We start from the raw sequence: 10,447 nt of genomic DNA, 5'->3' as shown, positions 1-10,447 counted from the left end.
TCAAGACGTTGCACTACATGTTCTCTGCTTTGCCAGGTCTATCAGGAAATTAATGGTTATTATAGGGAAAAGGTATACAGTGTGTGTGTGTGTGTGTGTGTGTGTGTGTGTGCGCGCGCGCGTGTTTGAGAGAGAATGTTATTCTGAATCTAAGTAGCCAATTATGTCAGTTAGGCCTGCATCCTTTGTCCCCGAGATTATCGATAGCGTGCTCATTTGCGATATGCGAGCTCCCAGGCAGTTTCTACATTTAAAAAACATAAAAAACAAACGCATTTCCTCAACAAATGTCAAGGCGTAATTGTGTATACGAAGTAGAATCAAATCTAATTAACTGATAATTGAATTTCATTGTGGCCTGCAATGAAGGGCGCCGTCTTACTCCTTCTTAATTGGACACGGAAGCGTTTGTGCAACCAAGAAAATGCGTGTCTCTCTCTGTATGTGTGTGTGTATCTTAAGGAGAGATAAATGAGGGTTGTAACAGGGTGCCAAGGGGGCAGATTCTCTTATAACCGTTCAGCATTATAGACATGCCACTTAACATTATTGTTTTAGGTGTTTTTGCAGCATCCTCTCCCCGCAGAGTGACTCACCTTCTCGAATGCTGCCCGTATACTGAACTTTCTGATTATGGGTTTGAAAGTAGGTATTTGAAAGTATTTTGTATTAACACTAACATATAGGCACAAAAGTACAGTATGCAAGTTAACTGTAGGCCTATTGAACTTTAACACTCAGAGAGATCATGTCTGTGCTAATTCAGTGTCCGAAGTTGGTACGTTAACTGAGCAATAACTAAAGTAAAGAGATAAAAGATAAATATGATGATGAAGATGATGATGATGATGATGATGATGATTAGTAGTAGTAGTAGTAGAAGTATTGTTATATTATTGTTATAATTATAATTATTGTTGTTGTTGTTGTTGTTGTTGTTGCTGCTGTTGTTATCATTATCACCCCAGCTTATAGCTGTACGGGCACTGCCATAACTTGCACCCACGGATTCTCTCACCGCATCCGGCTGGTGTGAGAGTCTCTACTGCCCACACACACCAGGACGGCTCTCCTCTCCGCATTGATTAGCTGTTCTGGCCGGAGGGAGCGAACCCTGGGGAGGCGGGGAAACATGCGCTCCGCTCGGCTGCGGATATGTGGGAGCAAAAGAGTCTGTTGGCCACAGGCGACAAAACACAACCCAATGCTTCGTCACACCAGCAGGGAGATCTGTGGCATTTCGCATGCGATCAGTTACCCACAGCTCAAAGCACTGAATGCAAAATACTGTATATGATCTTGGTAACAAATCATAACATATGCCAAGTCAGAGCCTCTACAATTATATTTCAGTATATTCTATGGTGAATAGAAGGCTCTAGATGAGCTTGCATGACTCATATTTAGAAGCTTCAAAAAGAAAAAAATGGTATCGATAGTTGCCTGTCAAGTTGTTTTAACTAAAGGTAGGGTAGGCCTATGTGTGACATTTTTTGTATTTGTCTGAATTGTTTTCATTCACAGCGTCTTGCAGTCAGCGTTCTGGCAGCAGACAGCTCGTTCCGTCGTTTTGTATTCAGACGGGGAATTCCTTTATAGTTGCTGCATGCCCTGGCGCATCCCATTCACAAAAAGCACTGCAGGCTGGCGTGGCTGTCTGGACAAGCTTAAAGCTATACATACCTATTTTTCACTTTCGCTTATCTTCTCTTGCTTTTTATCGCTCCTTTTGTGCACAGTCTGCTGTACTGGTATTTTCCCTTTTTTCATTCATACTTTGAGGCTATGACGTTTTAGCTATTCAGCAGCAGGCAGCACTTTTGTGTTTTTCTTTCTGTCAAATTACATTGCACTTAGAGCCTAATCATAGCTAGCTTTGTTTGACTGTGTTAATAATATTAACGCTGTTGCACTGTGAGCCCAAAAACTAGCAGCCACCGCAAGTTGTTTTTGCTGCCTATTCGCTGTCCGCGGTGCTGAAAGTTTGAGCGCTGCGCATGCTGAAGGACCAGAATTTGGTTGTCTGAGTAACATAATTTCAAATATACACTCACCGGCCACTTTATTAGGTACACCTGTTCAATTCAAATATCTAATCAGCCAATCACATGGCAGCAACTGAATGTATTTAAGCATGTAGACATGGTCAAGACAACCTGCTGAAGTTCAAACCGAGCATCAGAATGGGGAAGAAAGGTAATTTGAGTGACTTTGAACGTGGTATGGTTGTTGGTGCCAGAAGGGCTGGTCTGAGTATTTCAGAAACTGCTGATCTACTGGAATTTTCACGCACAACCATCTCTAAGGTTTACAGAGAAAATATCCAGTGAGCGGCAGTTCTCTGGGTGAAAATGCCTTGTTGATGCCAGAGGTCAGAGGAGAATGGCCAGACTGGTTTCGAGATGATAGAAAGGTAACTCAAATAACCACTCGTTACAACCAAGGTATGCAGAAGACCATCTCTGAATGCACAACACGTCAAACCTTGAAGCAGATGGGCTACAGCAGCAAAAGACCACACCGGGTGCTACTCCTGTCAGCTAAGAACAGGAAACTGAGGCTACAATTCGCATGGGCTCACCAAAATTGGACAATAGAATTGGAAAAACGTTGCCTTGTCTGATGAGATTTCTGCTGCGACATTCAGATGGTAGGGTCAGAATTTGGCGTAAACAACATGAAAGCATGGATCCATCCTGCCTTGTATCAACGGTTCAGGCTGGTGGTGGTGATGTAATGGTGTGGGGGATATTTTCTTGGCACACTTTGGGCCCCTTAGTACCAATTGAGCATCGTTTAAAAGCCACAACCTACCTGAGTATTGTTGCTGACCATCCCTTTATGACCACAGTGTACCCATCTTCTGATGGCTACTTCCAGCAGGATAACGCTCCATGTCACAAAGCTCAAATCATCTCAAACTGGTTTCTTGAACATGACAATGAGTTCACTGTACTCCAATGGCCTCCACAGTCACCAGATCTCAATCCAATAGAGCACCTTTGGGATGTGGTGGAACAGGAGATTCGCATCATGGATGTGCAATCGACAGATCTGCAGCAACTGTGTGATGCTATCATGTCAATATGGATCAAAATCTCTGAGGAATGTTTCCAGCACCTTGTTGAATCTATGCCACAAAGAATTAAGGCAGTTCTGAAGGCAAAAGGGGGTCCAACCCAGTACTAGCAAGGTGTACCTAATAAAGTGTGTATGCTATATAGCCTAGCCCAGATGGTAAACAGATTGTGGTAGCCAGAGCCAGCAGCCCATGGGCAGTAAATATTGTCGGTGTTCAGCACTTTAGTTCACAAGGCCATCATTGATCATCCTGCAGTCAGAGAATAGGCCTACGAGTGCACTGCGTTGGTTTGATTTGCTGGCACTCCAAACGGCTCTTATAATATCAGGGGTCGTTAATTATATGTTTGTTCCATATAAAAACCCACCTATAATGACGCGTGGGCTGTGAAAATAACCCCACCTCTCTCGTTCATCACTTCCGCTCGTTGCAGCAGAGGTGCCATGGCAGGTAAAGAGCGCGCTACCATCCGTCGCACTGGGGCGAAGGTGGAGACGGATCATCTCCGTGTGAGGCTTTGACTCGGAGTTAATGAGGCAGGATTTGCCCGGAGGTGGGATCCGCGCGGATGCCGTTATATACCGAGGTTCTACCGTTTTAATTGAATCCAATCATAATCGAGACAGACAACAACCCGTGGGAGGGATGCCCTCAGAGTTTCGTAACATTTCATAAGTGTTTGGAGTGAAAACAACATGTTACAAACAAAAAATATGTAAAAACATATTTGTATTTATTATTTATTTTATGTGCACTGTAGTGGACATTAGGACTTGGTTGATAGTAAATATGCTACATTTAACAATTGTGCTGCAAGAGCCTATAATCGCCCTGAGCCACACACACGAGGACGAGGGGAACCCCACGGCCAATGACAGAAGCAGGAGCCCATGACTGTCCTGGGCTAGCACCACCACCACCACAACCCAGGTCCAGCATCACCACCACCACAACCCAGGTCCAGCATCACCACCACCACAACCCAGGTCCAGCATCACCACCACCACAACCCAGGTCCAGCACCACCACCACCACAACCCAGGTCCAGCATCACCACCACCACAACCCAGGTCCAGCACCACCACCACCACAACCCAGGTCCAGCACCACCACCACCACAACCCAGGTCCAGCATCACCACCACCCAAACCCAGGGCCAGCATCACCTGCCTGCTCTGACAACTCAACAAACTATTCCTGAGATACACTATTTACTTACCAGAAACAATCTGAATATCAAAGTCACACAAATTATAATTTGCAAGGTCACATCCCCACAAATGTGACATCATTGAAAAGTCCTGAATGTCCTCTCAAAGGTACAACAGAACTTTACACAGTGGCATGTATGGCCTCAGAGATACAGATCAAAAACTAATGTTCATTAGAGTGGAGACAAATGAATTGCTCGGTCTCAGGAGGTTTTAATTCCCCCCTCAACCATGTCAATGGGCCTTACGTAGGGCCTAGGCTACATAATACCTTATAACTCAACCTTCTACAAACGAAAAGCCCAGCAGAGCAGTAACGTCCTCATCGTTCAAATCAACCCAATCACTAACTAGACGAGGCTTTGACTGATTGTGATGCTAATGAAACAGCTACTGGTGATCAGGCCTACATTAACAGCAGTAATAGGCCCTCCCTCAAAAATGTTCCAAATAGCACCTCTTTAATGAAATGGTTCTATAAATGACTGTTGCACTCAATGGTGCCATAAAGAACCCATAAGAACCTTGGGAACAGTAAGAACAGTGTACAGTCTGTGAATCAAACAAAACTCAAACTTTACTTTAAGGTCTACTTTAAAGATCTGATAGACAAAGGAATAGCTGGTCTGCTCTGCACGGTGCCTCAAGGGAACAAAGTCATTTGGAAGCCACTCAAAGTGGTTAATTTACCAGCGTGAGTCATTCTTATCACCCGCAGCGCCAAACCAGTGATCCACAACAAGGTTAGAAAAAGGAAGTGTGTGTGTGTGTGTGTGTGTGTGGGGAAGGGGGGACGATGACTAATTGACTGATTATGACTATGCTGTTTTTGCACTCAGCGTTGTGATTACGGTATCTTGACCGCATATGAAATCTAATGCTAATACCATAAAATCATTAGTGTGCTTTGAAGGAGACTAAAACCCTGTCCACCTTCTCTAATCGGAGGCGTACTGTGGTACATTTAGTGGTTTAGTTGAAATGTACAGAGTCTCTTTAAAGGACAATTTGTTCGGAGCTCAGAGGTGTTGCTGGGAGCTCCTTTAGACTAAAAAGCCACTTAGGAGAAACCCAGGAGCAACGAGGAGGATCATCATTTACTTTTCGATTACAGAGATGGACCAGTGGTTCAGTCAGCTGCAGCTGGTTCACACAGGAGACCACACGACTAACGGTGACAGGAAAGGCTGTGTGTGTGTGTGTGTGTGTGTGTGTATGTGTGCGTGTGTGTGTGTGTGTGTGTGTGTGTGTGTGTGTGTGTATGTGTGTGTGTGTGTGTGTGTGTGTTTGCTTGTTTGTGTGTGTGTATGTGTGTGTGTGTGTGTGTGTGTGTGTGTGTGTGTGTGTGTGTGTGTGCCTCTGCATGTGCGTGTGCGTGTGCGTATGTATGTGCATATATGTCTCTCTACCTCCCTCTCTCTACCTCCCTCTCTGTACCTCCCTCTCTCTACCTCCCTCTCTGTACCTTCCTCTCTCTACCTCCCTCTCTCTACCTCCCTCTCTCTACCTCCCTCTCTCTACCTCCCTCTCTGTACCTTCCTCTCTCTACCTCCCTCTCTGTACCTTCCTCTCTCTACCTCCCTCTCTCTTCCTCCCTCTCTCTACCTCCCTCTCTGTACCTCCCTCTCTCTACCTCCCTCTTTCTCTCTCTTACTCTCTTTTCCAGCCTCTCTCTCCCTTCCTCTCTCTTCCACCCTCTCTCTACCTCCCTCTCTGTACCTCCCTCTCTCTACCTCCCTCTCTCTCTCCCTCTCTCTTCCACCCTCTCTCTACCGCCTCTCTCTACCTCCCTCTACCTTCCTCTCTCTTCCTCCCTTTCTCTACCTCCCTCTTTCTACTCCCCTTCTCTTCATTCCTCTACCTCCCTCACTCTTCCCCCCTCTTCCTCATACACGTGTTCACTACATCTTCACACACTAGTACAGTGTGTCTCCTCTCCGTGTCCTAGAGATATTTCCAGCTTGATTGACAGCTGTTGCCATGCCGCCAGGAGCATTTAGCATATTGAAACAATGCCCTGGCGTTGCCATGTCCCCATCCACCTCTCTCTGTTCTCTGTCTCTATCTCTTTCTCTTTCTCTTTCTCTTTCTCTTTTTCTTTCTCTATCTCCACCTCTCCTGCCTCATGTAATGACATCGTCACCAGGGTACAGAGATGATGGAGGGATGGAGGGATGGAGGGATGGAGGAAAAGAGGGACAGGCGGACCACCTCCAAGAGGAAATTGTTCTTAATTGATGTGTGTTGTTTTGTGGTGCATCATGTCCTGCCTCTTGAACTGTACTGAGAGAGGGAGGAGAGAGAGGTAGACTGAAGGACCTAGGGAGAGGAGAGAGACGAGGGAGAGATGAAGGGAGAGGTGGAGAGAGGTAGACTGAGGGAGGGAGGAAGAAGAGGGAGAGATGAAGGGAGAGGTGGAGAGAGGTAGACTGAGGGAGGGGGGGAGGGAGAGGAGAGAGTGATGAAGGGAGAGGTGGAGAGAGGTAGACTGAGGGAGGGAGGAAGAAGAGGGAGAGATGAAGGGAGAGGTGGAGAGAGGTAGACTGAGGGAGGGGGGGAGGGAGAGGAGAGAGTGATGAAGGGAGAGGTGGAGAGAGGTAGACTGAGGGAGGGAGGAAGAAGAGGGAGAGATGAAGGGAGAGGTGGAGAGAGGTAGACTGAGGGAGGGGGGGAGGGAGAGGAGAGAGTGATGAAGGGAGAGGTGGAGAGAGGTAGACTGAGGGAGGGGGGGAGGGAGAGGAGAGAGTGATGAAGGGAGAGGTGGAGAGAGGTAGACTGAGGGAGGGAGGAAGAAGAGGGAGAGATGAAGGGAGAGGTGGAGAGAGGTAGACTGAGGGGTGAAGGGAGAAAAGTGAGAGATGAAGGGAGATGAGGAGAGAGACGCAGAGGAGAGGAGAGAGATGAAGGGAGAGGAGAGAGAGGTAGACTGAGGGGTGGAGGGAGGAGAGGGAGAGATGAAGGGAGAGGTGGAGAGAGAAACAGAGGAAGGGGTAGAGAGAGGAGGAGAGGGAGAGGAGGAAGAGATGAAGGAAGAGGAGGAGAGTGAGTTAGACTGAGGTGTAGGTTGAAACAGAGGGAGGGGTAGAGAGAGTGGTGGGGGGAGAGGAGGATGAAGAGGTGAGGGAGAGATGAAGGAAAGTTAGGTGGAGAGAAAGGGGTGAGCAGGGTATAAAGGGTTGATTGAGCTCTGTGTGTGTACAGCAATGTCTTAATAATGTGGACAGCTGACTGATGAAGAGTAACCATGGGGACGACAGGTGTGGGTCATTGGTAGCGATGGCGGTATGACCTTATTAGATCAGTTTCCTGTTTCCTGTGGTTACAGGAGAAATGGAGGAGTTTATGCTGAGGGCCTTACAGATGAAGTTACAGATAACTCTACTGTACTTCTCTCCCTCTCTCTCTCTCCCTCTCTCTCTATCCCTCTCTCTCTCTCTATCCCTCTCTCTCTCTCTATCCCTCTCTCTCTCTATCCCTCTCTCTCTCTATCCCTCTCTCTCTGTGTGTCCCTCTCTCTCTGCCTCTTATTCTGTCTGTCTGTCTGTCTGTCTGTCTGTCTGTCTGTCTGTTTGTCTGTCTGTTTCCCCTCCCTCCTCTCTCTCTCTCTCTCTCTCTCTCTCTCTCTCTGTTTCTACCCCATTTTCACTTGTATCTCCCCCTCTCCTTCCACTCGCTTCTATTCCCCCATCCTCCGTTCTCTCCATCCATTTAATGAACAATAATGAAATAAAATGTGTTTTTGTCATATAACGGGGAACAGGAGATGTTGTAGTTTCACAGAGAAAAACCTTCCTTGACATGTATCAGGATTTACAGCACTGACTTCCTCTGGAGCCCAAGTGCATTTCCCAGCTGATCGCTACTCTGATGTATTGTGAATGTAAATGTATGAGAAACGGAGGGGTGGAAATTGAAAGTTGACTCAGTAGATGTGTAGGAGAGGAAGAGAAGAAGGATGAGATGAGAAAGGAGCTCTGTGGAGTGTGACGGAGAGAGAGAGGAGGGGGGGTGATAGGGAAAGCCAGTGTAGTGGAAGTGATGAATGAAAAGTGAAGTGTAATTCAGCAAAGATATAAATGTAGTCTGTGTGAGAGCAGGCCTACACACACGGCATGCACATGCCTACACACACACACACACGCACACACGCACACACACACACACACGCACACACACACACACACACACACACACACACACACACACACACACACACACACACACACACAGAGAGCACATTATTGACTTCCCAAACATGCATGCATTAATGTAAGAAAAAATATAAATGCTTTAAGTGTATTCTCTCTCTCTCTCTCTCTCTCTCTCTCTCTCTCTCTCTCTCTCTCTCAATCTTCAATCTCTCATCCCTCTCAGTGGATGTACATTTGCATAAACTCTCTCTAGCTCTCTCTCTCTCCCTGTGCGTGTGTCTGTGTGTGTCTCTGTGTGTGTGTGTGTGTGTGTGTGTGTGTGTGTGTGTGTGTGTGTGTGTGTCTCTGTATGTGTGTGTGTGTGTGTGTGTGTGTGTGTGTGTGTGTGTGTGTGTGTGTGTGTGTGTCACTTTATGAAATGATTCAAGTTAGTGTAATACATATTTCATCACATTTCAGGTGCAGGCTTTAGAATATAATGTGTACAATAAATGAAGTAGAGGAAAATAAAGTGTATGAGACAACTTTCACCCTGGACCTTTTCTGGTCACTTATAGGAAGTACATATAAGAAGATTTCACGCTCGAGTAATGTGAAGATGCTCGGTAAAAACTATTGTTTTCTGATCCATGTTTCGCTAGACTTTTGCCTAGTTTGCTATAACATAACAGCCTTATTCCATATTAAAGGCCATGCCAGCCAGTTTTGCTTCCTGGCTTTTCTTCCAAAAAAATAGTCAATGCATGGAAACACAGAGTGGTGTCGTCATTCATTCACAGAGCAATTTGGGAAAGTAACGCCAGATATAGATAGGACCAATTCTCAATAAAATGTGTTGCAAAAAAGCCGGTGAAGGGGGTTCGGAGGGTTATATATTTAACTCTGGGCACTAACTTTTCAAACAGGCTAGCCATGCTACCCTACGGAGCTCTGAGCTGTAAGGAATGGCATACATCACGGCATGTGGTAAATAGTTTTAGGAGGAGCTAAGAAAATAGAGTGTATCGCCCAAAAAATGTCTGACCTGGAATCATTGTGCAATAACATTGTGCAGCACCAGGATATCATCTATCTGGTAAAACAGGGTAAACATTACTAATGTGGGCCTTAAAGCCTCTCCATAGTGAGGAAGTGATTCCCAGCCTGTTATAAGCCCTAGTGTTAGTCATAGTGATCTCCACTAGCAGGCGAGGAGTATGGGGGACCCCCCTCCCTGTACCAGAGGAGTCATCTATCCAGCTTATAGCTGCTTATTCATTCTGAGAAGGATGGAGGGAGGGAGGGAGGGAGGGAGGGAGGGAGGAAGAGAGGGGGGGGAGAGGGAGGGAGGGAGAACAAGATGGATAGAGAACAAAGGAAAGAGGGATGGAGAGAAAGTAAAGGAGCTGATCGAAAGAGGGCTAAAAGGAGAGGAGGTGAAGAAGAAGGTGATTGAGGGAGAGAGAGCAGGATGGAAGGAGAGAGTGAAGGATGAGGGATGGAGAGAGAGGGAGTGAAGCAGGAGTGAAAGTGAAGGAAGGAGGTAGAGAGAGAGAGTGAAGGAGGGAGGTAGAGAGAGAAATGGAGGAATGGAGGTAGAGAGAAAGTTAAGAATGGAGGTAGAGAGAAAAATGGAGGGATGGAGGGGAAGAGAGAGCGTTAAGGAGGGAGGGAGGGAGAGAGAGAGAATGAAGGTAGGGAGAGAGAGAGAGAATGAAGGAAGGAGGGAGGGAGGGGTGCTGATTCCCGGGGACAGTATGACTCACTGCTGCAGCCGGCTTGTGCGTCACTGGCGCTGGGCTGGAGGAGGAGATAGTGGAGAGGTCTACGCATTTAATTACCATCTGCCAATTTATACTCACTGTGGTGATCTACACACACACACTCACACACACACACACACACACACACACACACACACACACACACACACACACACACACACACACACACACACACACACACACATAAATGTACAGACACACACACACACACACACACACACACACACACACACACACACA

The sequence above is a fragment of the Argentina silus genome (genome assembly GCF_951799395.1).
Source record: "Argentina silus genome assembly, chromosome: 1".
Taxonomy (NCBI): Eukaryota; Metazoa; Chordata; class Actinopteri; order Argentiniformes; family Argentinidae; genus Argentina; species Argentina silus.
This window is presented reverse-complemented; position numbering follows the sequence as displayed.